The following is a 12499-nucleotide window of genomic DNA, read 5'->3' on the forward strand; positions in this document are numbered from 1 at the left end:
TGAAAGATAAATCTTTCACTTGGAGTACTTTAGCTTTGTCATAATCTCAACACGTTATTCTTTGACTGACAAATAATAAACGACATGTGCTGAGCACTGGCATGAGAGATAGAGCCAGCCCAGAGTGAGCCCCTCCAGTCTACCTGAAGAAAGGATCAACTTGCACATTTTCAGCAGGAAGAGTATACATGCTTGGAAACATGGCTGTTATACCCATGAACTGATAGTTGTGGTGGCTACCTGCATACGGCCTGTAGAACACAGGGCCCACCAATATTCTATCGTGGATGGGGGAAGAGCGCATGAGATTAAACTCCTCCCTAAAGAGCTATAGGTGGTCAGTAGTTGCTGGGGGGGGTGGGGCGTAGTCATCAATGGTGTAGTCACTAGTTAGTTGCCCTTGTACAAGTAAATAAACCCCAACTTATTACACATAAGCCTAACTGATTAAATTCCAGGAGTCACCCCCACATCAAAGACATGAACACGGGAGGGGGATTTATTACGATGAAGAAGGTGTTCACAAATGGGGGAGGGGATGAGAGAAGACAGTGGAGGTAAATGTGATCAAAGTATATTATGTATACATATGAAATTATGAAATAAAAGAAAATCTAAGAAGACATTCCACATTTCAGATGAATAAAAGCCAGGAAATCAGTGTAGATTTTAAGTCTAGAGTCTAGGCAAATATGAGCCCCTAAGGGAGAGTTTATAATCAAGGGAAGCTTCAAAAAAGACCAGTAAGTGTGACCCTCTTACTGTGAACATGCCCCATCAAGTCTGGGCATCTTATCTAAGGACGAGGAGGATGCTGGAGCCCTGAAAATCTGTATTCTCACATTTCTTACCCTTTTCTGTGGTGCTTGGGCTTCTCAGGAGCCTGCTTGGGCACAGGTGAACACAGGGAGTGACCGCAGGGAAAGAAAACAACATGATCTAGAAAATAGAGTATTTTGCTGGAGACTAGAGTAGTTGGCTTCTGTGCTGTCCTCACACAAGGTTTCTTCCACTGGGCATCATACCAGGCAGTCTCTACAATCAAACTGAAAGGCGTGCTTAGCACTTGGGGAGATCCGCGTTGAGAACATGGTTTGTCCTGTTTACCTTCCCGTGGGAAGCATTGAAAAGCAGCAGGATGACATCCACATGTTTCTGTCTGACCCAGCCACCTCAGGAGCCAGCAGGGCTGCGTGACTGTGCAATCCCTTTTGAATCTTTCTCTGCTCTGAGAACCCGCCAGGCCATGGCTGGTCAGCTGAGCTGTTTATCTGACTCCTCATCCTCTCAAACGCAGCTGCCTGTTTTCAGGGCAGAAGTGCACAGATGAGCAGCCATATTGCTGCCAGATGCGCCCGTCCTTTAGAACTCAGAGAAAGAGCAGGAATCTCAGCCAGGCCTCACTGGGGCTGGTCCCCTGTCATGTTCCAGGGATCTTATTACATAAGTCCCAGCTGGATAGACAGCTCTGGAGCCGGGACCCCAGGCCACGGGGTTGCTTTCAGAGCAATGGTGTGGGTGTGTTGTTTAAGGCAATGACTTTGCCACCGAACAAAAAAAATCACTGGTTAAAACCAGTTCCTACTGTGTCTGCTGCTACGTTGGCTAAGAGCAGACGCACAGTCCAATGAGCTACCCACCACTCCTGCTAGAAAAGAAATCAAGGTCAAACGTGTCAGAGCTTTTACTTTTAAAAAGTTATTTTTAGACCGGGTGTGGTGGCGCATGCCTTTAATCCCAGCAGTTGGGAGACAGAGGCAGGCGGATCTTTGTGAGTTCGAGGCCAGCCTGGTCTACATAGTGAGTTCCAGGATAGCTGGGGCTACAGGGAGACCCTGTCTCAAAAAGACAAAAAAAACAGTTATTTTTACTTCGGACAGACACTTATTTCCTCCTCTTCTATAGCTGAACCCCTCCCCGCAAAAGATGTACCATTAAATTATCTGATCTAGATGGAAATTTGTATCTGGGAGCCCAAAGCCTCAACCAAAGTTTTTAATTTTACTCGGCACCTGTGTCGCAGATAGAAAACTCAAGAAACTGCAAAAGAAAAGACTATTGGGGAAACTGAGGCAGCTGAACAATTTTCCCCAAGTTATATAAAAGGCTTAGAGGATAGCTGAACCTGCTGAATTCGCTTGTTAGCATCGACACTTTTTCACCATCTGGATAACCACTTATTTTCCTTAAGCTTTTTGTAAAAGTGAAGTGGGCGATTACTAAATGCATAATTGAGTCGGCTGGAGAAAAATGTTGAAATTAAGGAGCTAAATCACATTGTTATTAAAGTAGCTAATGCTAATGAGTCAAATGGACTATCTGGGATGTTGTCAAGGTGACACCTCTGGCTTCCAGTCCCTGTCTTTTTCTGTTTCTTTTTTATGTGTATGAATGTTTTGCACACATGTATTTAAATTTACCATGTGTGTGCAACGCCTATAGAGATCAGAAAAGGGCATCAGATCCCCTGGAACTAGAGTTATGTATGGTTGCTAGCTGTCATGTGGGTACTGGGAAACAAATCCGGGTCCTCTGCAAGAGTAGCTAGGGGTCTTAACCACTGAGCAATCTCTCCAGACCCTCCTCCCTTTTCTGATGAAGAAAGGCATCAAAATGGCTCATTTTAAAGGTCTTATCATTAAAGCTTCTTATTACCAAAATGAAATGACCCCTTCCCCACCCATGCCATGTGCTTTATCTTCCTCCATTCAAACTTTTAGTGAACTACCACTTCAGGCTGGAGCCTGGGGACATCTGGCAGGAGGAAGCATCATCACATTCCATGTGAACCAGGTGACTGAGCTGAGAATGGAGGGACTAGAAATCGGAGAGAACACCTCTTGGTCCTATGAGGAGTGACAGTCAATATTTACTTGAATCATGTGTCCTCATAGATGGATTAGGAACAGGATATTTTGAAAGAATGGATGCTGCTGATTGAATGTGTCCTTTCAAAAGTCATACACTTAAGCCTGGTCCTTAGAGGTGGAATCTTTCAGAAGTTATGAGATCCTGAGGACAGAGCCCTTACGAGTTGGTTTAAGATGTGTAGAAGAGACATAAAGGGCTGAGGAGGTAGCGAGAGTGAATTGCTTGCCTTGTAAGCATGAGGAACTGAGTTCAATCCCCCAGGACTCATGTAAAGCCGGACATGGTGATGTATGATTATAATCCCACTGCTGGGAAGGCAGAGGCAGGCAGATCCCCGGCCAGTTGGTCTAGCTTACTTAGTGAGTTCCAGGTCAGTGAGATAATACGCCTCACAAAAAAGGAAATTAGGTGGTGTCTGAGGAACAGAAGGCAGGGTTCTCTTATGGACTTTACACATAAATACACACCAGCACACATATCTGCACCTACCCATGAACATACATATGCGAAGAAGAGACATGAGAGACACCATCTTACTCGTCTCTACCATGTGAGAATACAGTGTGAAGATAACTAAACACAGCCAGGACCCTCACCAGACAGCAGATCTGCCGGTGCCTTGATTTTGGACTTCTCAGCCTCCAGACCTGTAGCAATAAATGCTTTTCATTTAAACCACCTGATCTATGATATTCTCCTCATAGCAGCCCAGGCTCCCTGAGACAGTAAATCATCCAAAATACAAATTAGTTTTCCTTTACTCAGGCTCCTCAGAAAACACAAAAGTAATGCGGTTATTACAATTTGAAGATCACTTGGAGCCATAGAACAGGATCCAGCTAAAATAAACAGCAAATGAAATAACACAGCTAACCAAATACTTAGAAACATAACGTTAAATATTTATTTTAGTCTGTTTTAAATAATAAGTAGGGTTCGAATAGTTCACATTTCAAGAGATTTTTTTGCTTAAACAAAAGTTTGTAAGAAAATTATGTATAAAAACAAACAGCAGACTATGTTTATTTCTTAAGGGGAAATGGAATCAGGGCTACTGAGAATAAAGCTTGATGATTCTAACCACACTGCTTGTTTGTAGAGATTTCTGCATCTAAGTCATGAACTGTAGAACCATCTCTGTGTTAATGATGCACCATATATATGACAACAGTCCTGTAAGATTATAATAGAGCTGAAATTTCTATTGCCTAATATTTTACTGTATTTTTAATGTTTAGATGTGTTTATATACACAAATACCATTGTGTTATAATTGCTTACAGAATTCAGTAGTCACCGCTACACAAGTTCGCATTCTAGGAGCTATAGGAGATGCCATCTAGCGTTGGTGTATAATAAACAATGCCATCTAGGTTTGTGTATATATCTTCTGTGGTGTTTGCAAAACAATCAAAATCACCTTCCAACACATTTCTCAGAATACATCTCCTTCAGTGGCACAGTTGTATGTACAATGAATCAGCGGAATGGTGACATTGGAAAAGCAATGCGTTGGAGAGAATAGGAAATTTACAGGAGCCACCACTGCGTGCTTATGAAGCTAGCAGATACATGAGCATGTTGGACTCCTTAGTGTGTTACCATGGGAATCATCCCAGGTGTTCACTGAGTATTGGACTCCTCTGTGTTACCGTGGGAACTCCTCTCATACGCTCATCCCCTTCTTCTTGGGTCAGTCATTTCCACACAATTTGCCCATCATCTTGCTTAGCACTTCTTCCATTTGGCTCAGAGTCATTTTCCCTCCAGAGGTACTGTTGTGGTTTGAATAAGAAATTCCCTGCATAGGCTCAAACATCAGAACACTTGGTGGTACTGTTGGAAGGTTGCGAAACCCTTAGGAGGTGGGGCAGAGCTGGAGGAGGTGGATCAATTGGGGAGGCTTTGAGGTTTTGTGGCCTGGCTCCACAGGCTGTTCTCTCTGCTTCCTGACTTTTTATCTGTGGGTCAGTCCCACTAACATCAAATTAAACTTCCTCTCCTCACCCGACTTTGGCTATTGGTCTCTGATTTTTCTGTAACAACATAAAGAAACTTCCCGAGTTGTTAAGGGATAAGTAGAAAAGTCTTCATTTGGTGACCCTGATATATTTTAAGTTCCATTGTACCGGCCTCAGGGAATCACCAGAGAACCAGAGTTCCCAGCTTAGAGAGCAGGGCATAGAATGCAAAGGTTGAAGGACAGCATGATCAATAATAGAAGAAAACTTTCCTGACGACTGTTATCTGAGCACAGAGGAAAGACAACTGTGGGTACAGAACCCGGGGAAAGGAGAAGTGGATGAAAGGGTAGCATATACTGACGCACCCCATAGGAGGTGCTTTCTCTGCTCTTAAACAACTGAGAACATCGTCTGCCTGGAGCAGTCTCGTTCCATTTAGTTTAAAGCACTACTGCTTACTCAGCAATTTCTGACTCCACACTAGAGAATGCTTAGTGGAATCCTAGGCCTACCAATCCCATGTCTGAAGGATCACAACCCACGTCCACATCTCATCATCTACTCCCTACACTCCTGTCCTGGGACAGAGCGAGTACCATGGAGCCGGAAAATCTGCCATGGGGCCATTCAGACCACAGGGCTCCTGGTAGCACTAAGGCAAAGCTGCTATCATTCAATTTCCTTTAGTGCAGTGGCCTTAATGCTTCCCTTTTCTGTCTGGCTGTGGGGTGTGGTTTCCCACAGCTACTCTGCCTCAGCTTTGTTATGGAGGCTGAGGAGGGAGCTCCCTGGCTTACTTGGCTGTCTTCACTGGCCCTGCCCCTCCCCCTTCCATGTATGCTTGTCTATCATCCTCCTGGTCCTCTCCTTGGTCACAGCCTCTGGGTCTTCCTCCAGACTCTTCCTCCTCACCAGGCACTGCCCACTTGAATTCAAACTCAAGTGGATCATCTCTTACCTACCAGATGCCTCAGCTTTCCGAGATTTTAGATTTTGGACCATTTGCATAGATTTCACACCATGTCAGTATTCCAAAGTTTTGGATTTTCTGATCAAGGATGCTTACCCCGTACCGTGTCTGTTTCATTGTAACCTGAAACTCTTGTCCCTGAAGCTATGACTTCTGCTTCCACTTCAGAATGTCCTGCCCTCTGATGTTTGAGTCCTCCTTTATTTCACTTCTGTCAACCGCTTACATCTCAGGTTCAGCTTCTGTCTTCATTCATGAAACTGAGTCTCTGACATCATACTACATTCTTCAGGTCCAATTGCAACTGTTTCATGTCCAATTCCAGCTGTTGGTGCTGCTAGCCTCTTAGGTAGGATGTGATCTCTTCTTCCTTGAAAGGCTAGATCCCTTATTTTGTGCGATTATTTCTTAAGCCCTTCCTAGTCTCCTCTGAAGAATTTCTGTCCTCTTACTGACCTGCATACTTACCCAGAGGCTCCTCCTCCATCTCTACACTCTCCCTTAGTACTCTGATGTACTCATGGTTTCCGAGGGTGCCTCTGCCTACATAGATGGCTCCTGTATGTGTCTGCAATGTGGACGTCAGACACCAGTTTCCGATCATTATTCTGTCCTTATCTCAAACTTGGGAACTAAAGCAAACTTCCCATCTTCAAAGCATCTACATGTGTAGGGACTTGAATTGGAGAAATGAGAGGAAAATGAAGGAGTTCTAATCCTGCCCTTGGCTATTCTTGATGCTGCAAATAAAGGTGTGTGTGTGTGTGTGTGTCTGTGTGTCTGTGTGTGTCTGTGTCTGTGTGTCTGTGTGTGTGTCTGTGTGTCTGTGTGTGTGTGGGCTACAGGGAGACTCTGTCTCAAATATGTGTGTGTGTGTGTGTGTGCGTGTCTGTGTGTGTGTGTTTGTATGTCTGTGTGTCTGTGTGTGTGTGTCGTGTGTGTCTGTGTGTGTGTGTCTGTCTGTGTGTTTGTGTGTGTGTGTCTGTGTGTCTTTGTGTGTGTGTCTGTGTGTGTGTTTGTATGTCTGTGTGTCTGTGTGTGTCGTGTGTGTGTGTGTCTGTCTGTGTGTGTGTCTGTGTGTCTGTGTTTGTGTGTGTGTGTGTCTGTGTGTGTGTCTGTGTGTCTGCTTGTATGTGTCATGCCCAAGGACAGGATAGTAACTCACATTGGACAATGGCAAAAAGGTGAGTCATTTTTTCAGGACTAAGGAACAGAGGCCAGAATGCAAGGTATAAGCTTCATGCCTCAGTTTCTCTGCATAGTTACTCCACGTGACCGACTGGATCTTTTCCCCAGAAGAAGGTTGAGGTTATATGAGATCATGTACATGAAAGTGCTTGGAGCTGATGCACACCCCAAGGGATTATTAGGGTAATTCCCACAGTTGTGTGTGTTGTGTGTCTGTGCATGTGTGTGGTGTTGGGTACATTTCACAGAGAACTGAAAATTCTTGGTTGATCCTATCTTTTTCTTTTCAACATTTAAAAAAGTTTATTTTTTAGTTACTTTACCACGTGTCAGAGTTCCTTAAGGCTTTTCCACACACTGCTAGTTTTGGTTGGTCAATCTCACCCCTTCTTCCCCTCCTCTCTCCAGTCATAGTATTTTCTCCAAACAACAGCTGTGTTTGTATGAGAGAAGAGCCAGTGCTCTGATAGCTTACTGGGAATTTCTGGTTACATAAGTTTTGAAAATCAGATGTATAAGTCTGTTGACACGATCACTAAAGGACTTCATTGAACAATGAGTTTAAACTTCATTGTAAATACATTTTAATATGATTGTCAGAATAAATTTTATTTGAAGTTTATGAGAGCGAGGTAAAAAGAGTTCACTGAACTCTCAGGGGGAATGAAAGCCTCGGTGGTAGACATATACCCATTTGTCCTATGAAACTTCTGTCTGGACATCTGCCTCTGATTTCCATGATCTTTCATGGAAATGAAATTAGCATGACATTAGCATAAGCTCTATCAGTGTTAAAAAATAAAATAAAAGGGGCTGGAGCGATGGCTCAGAGGTTAAGAACACTGGTTGTTCTTGTAGAAGACCTAGGTTCGAATCCCAGCACCCACATGGCAGCTAACAACTGTCTGTAATTCCAGTTCCAGGGGATCCAATGGCCTCTTCTGTCCTCCGCAGGCATTGCACGACATGGGTGCACTTACCTACATGCAGGCAATACACTCATACATATAAAATAAAAATTTTGGTTCCCAGCACCCACATGGCAGCTAACAACCATCCATAGGCCAGTTCCAAGGTGCTCTCTTTTGACCTCTGTGGGCACTGCGCACAACATGGGTGCACTCACATACATGCAGGCAATATACTCATACACAACACATAAAAATAATAAATAAAATATTAAAATAAAATAAAATAGGGCTGGAGAGGATGGCTCAGTGGCTAAGAACACTGGTTGTTCTTGCAGAGGGCCTGGGTTCAGTTCCAAGGACCCACATAATGAAAAACGATTGTCCATGATGCCAGTTCCAGCAGAACACATGGGTTCACTTACATGCAGGCAAAACATTCATACACATAAAATAAAAAATAAATAAGTAAAATTTAAAAATAAGTCAGGCATTGTGGCATAGGCCTTTAATCCAACACTCAGAAGGCAGAGGCAGGTGAATCTCTGTGAGATCAAGGCCAGCCTGATCTCCACAGTGAGTCCAGGCCATCTGGGGCTATGGGGAGACCTTGTCTCAAAAACAAAACAAAACAAAACAAAAAAAAGAAAAAATTTAAAAATAAAGTAAAAATAAAAGCTTCTATTCTGAAGGTCCATATGGAAAGTTACAGGAGAAACAAACCTTCCCTTAGGGGGCAAAAACAATTTTAGACTCAACTCAAAAGTAAAGTTGTAAACTAGGGAGACAATTCAGTCAGTAAAGTGCTTGCCACAGAAGCATGAGGACCTAAATCCAATTGCCAGAAGCCACATAAAATAGCTGGGTATGATGGCACACACTTCTAATCCCAGTGCCAGGGAGGCAGAGAGAAAAGGCTTCCCATGACTCACTGACCAGCTGGCTTAGCCAAATTGCTGAGTCTCAGGTAAAAGTGAGAAATCCTGTCTCAAAAAACAAGGTTAAAAGACTGAGGAAGACACCTAAGGTTGACCTCTGGCTTCCACACACACAGAAACAAATGTTTCCACATGTACATGAGCACAAATACACACATGCACACCTTGAACTGTGTTTATTTTCAAAGAAGCCTGGAGCCCAGGAATATTTTAGAAGCTAAAAGTTCTAGAACTTGTGGGTAATTATTTAACCCTTTAATTTCTTCATCTGCCTGATTGGGAACTTAGAGCATCATGAGAACTTGTGATGAAGGAGACCTAACAAAGAGCTTGTGTATCCTGGGAGGCAACCAACTTGAAGGTAAGACCCTATTGCTGAAGACATGACGATTTGGATTCAGAACTTGGAACAATTGAGCTGGAACTGACCTGGAACCCTCCTCCCCAAAGACTAGCTCCCATAGTATCAGAAAACACTGTGCAAGCTGCCAAGGGAGAAAACTAATCAATGGTCCTACCCAGCTGTACAGTCCATGAAGCACAACAATGACCAGCCCAGCAAATTATCTCTACTGATTCAATAGCAACACTTTTATCTTGGGGGTAATCAATGGCTGTCTAATTGTACTTAAGGCCCACTCAGTAGAGAATCCATGCATGGTGGTGTAAACACAGCCAAGTACACATGGTTGGAGGTGTTATGCACCCTAGACAAGAACTGACTACTGTCACTTTCCTAGACCAATGTAAATTTTTACTATATTCTAAATACTTATCCTTATATCCAGTGTAGCTCTCACAACTCCTCAGAGAAGGGTTTTTTTTTAACAGATGGGACTATTACAAAGTTCCACAAATGGTCGAAATGCAGAGAATAAGTGACAGTGCAGTGCCCAGCCCTAACTGGTATACCGACAATGCAACCTCCACACTGAAGGTTCGGGGCACATTGTGGAAGAGGGGAGGCAAAGTTTGGAAAAACGAGAGGGACAAGACACCTGCTGCTAGTGAAAGTGTTCTAGACACGATAGGGAGGCTGCGTCCACGACATCTCCACCGTACGGCAGTCTAACAAGATCTGCATGATGACAAAACCAGGTGACATGCCAGTGTGGATGGGCAAATATCACAGGGTCCCACCTCCAGATGAAGAGCTACAGGCAATCAATGGATGCTGTAGGAGGGAGAAAGAGGTTTCTCCAGGGACCAGCTCCCTGGGAGGTTATCTAATGCCAAGTGGTCAGTCCCAAACATATCTACACAACAGCACCACTGTATATGGACTCAGTGCATTTTATATGTTTATATGTATAATTATAAATGTATGCATATGTAACAATAATAATCAAGAGAACAAGAAGGAGAGAGAGAGAGAGAGAGAGAGAGAGAGAGAGAGAGAGAGAAGAGTTGGGAGACCAGGAGAAGTAGAAATGATGCAAATGCAATACTCATGTATGAAATTCTCAAAACATGAAAAAGCCTGAAAAGACAGTATGGCCACTGTCCTCCTAGTGTCTGTTGTTAGATGAAGCTTTTCTTAGAAAAAAAAGTGCTGAGAAAGCGAAACAATGTGGAGCCTGGGTAGGGGGGCCACGTCTTGGCAGCCAAGCCTTTCTGCTGAACCCATGGATGGGTGGGACTTGCTCATCCTAACTCCTCAGATCCCAGGAGACCTGGAGACTGCAGGCCTGCTTTAGTTTTATCTTTCTCCCTTTTCCTTGGGAACAGCATCTTAGGATGTATCTTGCAGACTGAAGCTTTCAGAAGCACACCACAGTGAGATAGAAGGGTATGCAAACACATCCAGGAGCTGGGAGGGGGGCGTGGAAAGCCAGCTATGCAGGGTTAGGGAGAACCATGTGCGCATTGAGTGGCTTTTGAAATGTCACTTGTCTTCTCAAGAGAGGCCTAGACAATGCAGCCATTGAAATGATTAATGAGGGCTCTGGGTGGCACCTGGCAGAGAGGCCATCAGGCTGAGGAGACAAGCAGGAGGAACGTCCTTTCTCTCTGTCAGACTCTCTGCTGCTGTGCCCTAGTTTTTGTGGAAGAGATAAACAAGTCTCCAGAAGTTTTAGAGTAAGAAAAGAAGGAGGTGAGCATAGGCTGGACATGGAGTCATGTGCAAACGAGTTATGCTTCTAATGGCTGGAGAGAAAGGAGCCAGAAAGGGTACTGTGTGGCATAAGAATAGCACGGGAGAGAGGACTCAGAGGTAAAGCACTTGCCCCACAAGCATGAGGAACAGAGTCTGGATCCCCAGCATCTGTGCAAATGCCAGACGGGTGTGGCGGCTGCCTTGATATATAAGGTGGAACGTGACTGAGGAAGACACCGGATGTCAAACTCCGACCTCTGCGCACATATGCACACACACATAAATACGAACGTGCATGCATACCACACATACATACACACACGCGCGCGCACACACACACACACACACACACACACACACATTTTCTTTTCATTTTAAAAAAGAATACCAGAGCTGGAGAGATGGCCCAGCGGCTAAGAGCACTGACTACTTTTGTAGAGGACCCGGGTTCAATTCCCAGTACCCACATGGTGGATAACAACCATCCATAACTTCAGTTCCAGGGGATCTGACACTTTCTTCCGACACGGGTACACTCACACCATACAGGCATTACACTCATACACATAAAATAAAAATAATTTTAAAAAGAATACCATCACCTAAAGTTAAACTAGAAAATGTTGTTTTCTGTGTTAATGTCCAATCTTCCTCTGCTCATCAAAGCCCACTCAGAAGAATATTGAAAAACGAAATTGGGAAGCACTGTGCTTGGGAAAAGGAGCCAGCCTCACAGATCTGCAGGATGTTCCTGACTTCAGCTTCTCATACAAGGTTGGTGCATTCTTATTACTTCCTCTTTTTCTCACACCCCTTGTCTGGAAAATCGGTCATGTCCAATAGCTCCATTTCAGGACCAAAAGTCTGGGTGTTTCCACTCCTAACACCTCAGTCTGGAGTTTGGAGTGGAGAGAAAACAATGGAAGACACACAGCAGCTACTTACTTGTCCCTAGGGAACAGGAGCTCAAAGCACCAGGGAAATCAGGCAATGCTTCACATCTTTTATGCACCGAGCATCTGATGAATTATGAAGTCTGGGTGGGATGCCATGACAGCTGAGTTGGTAAAGTACTTGCCTCACAAACATGGGGACCTGAGTTTGACCCCCCAGAACCCATATAAAATAAAGTCTTGATGTGGTGGTATGAGCTTGCAATCCCAGTGCCGGGGAGAGAGACGAGTGGATTCCTGGAACTCCCTGGCCAGCCAACCTAGCTTACTTGGCAAGTTCCAAGCTAGTAAGAGACCTTGTCTCAAAAAACAAGATGGATGGCACCTAGAGGAATGACTGCCAAGACTGCTCTCTGGCCACCACACACATGTGAACACATGCGCCTGCATACATATGAACACGCACACACACAAATATATGAAGTCTGGGGACTTGAAGTCTCCTTCACAATAGCCAGCTAAAGATGTTGGCCATGCAAGCTCATGCTAAAGCCGTCCATATAAGAAGGTTCTTTGCTGCTGTGTTCTGGGGGGTAACAGTCAAGCCTGTACCCCTGCTCTGTGGCTTAAGCATAATTCATCTAGCACAGGTCCTCAAATAACCCTCAC

Source organism: Nannospalax galili, unplaced genomic scaffold (assembly GCF_000622305.1).
Source record: "Nannospalax galili isolate Female #2095 unplaced genomic scaffold, S.galili_v1.0 scaffold209, whole genome shotgun sequence".
NCBI lineage: Eukaryota > Metazoa > Chordata > Mammalia > Rodentia > Spalacidae > Nannospalax > Nannospalax galili.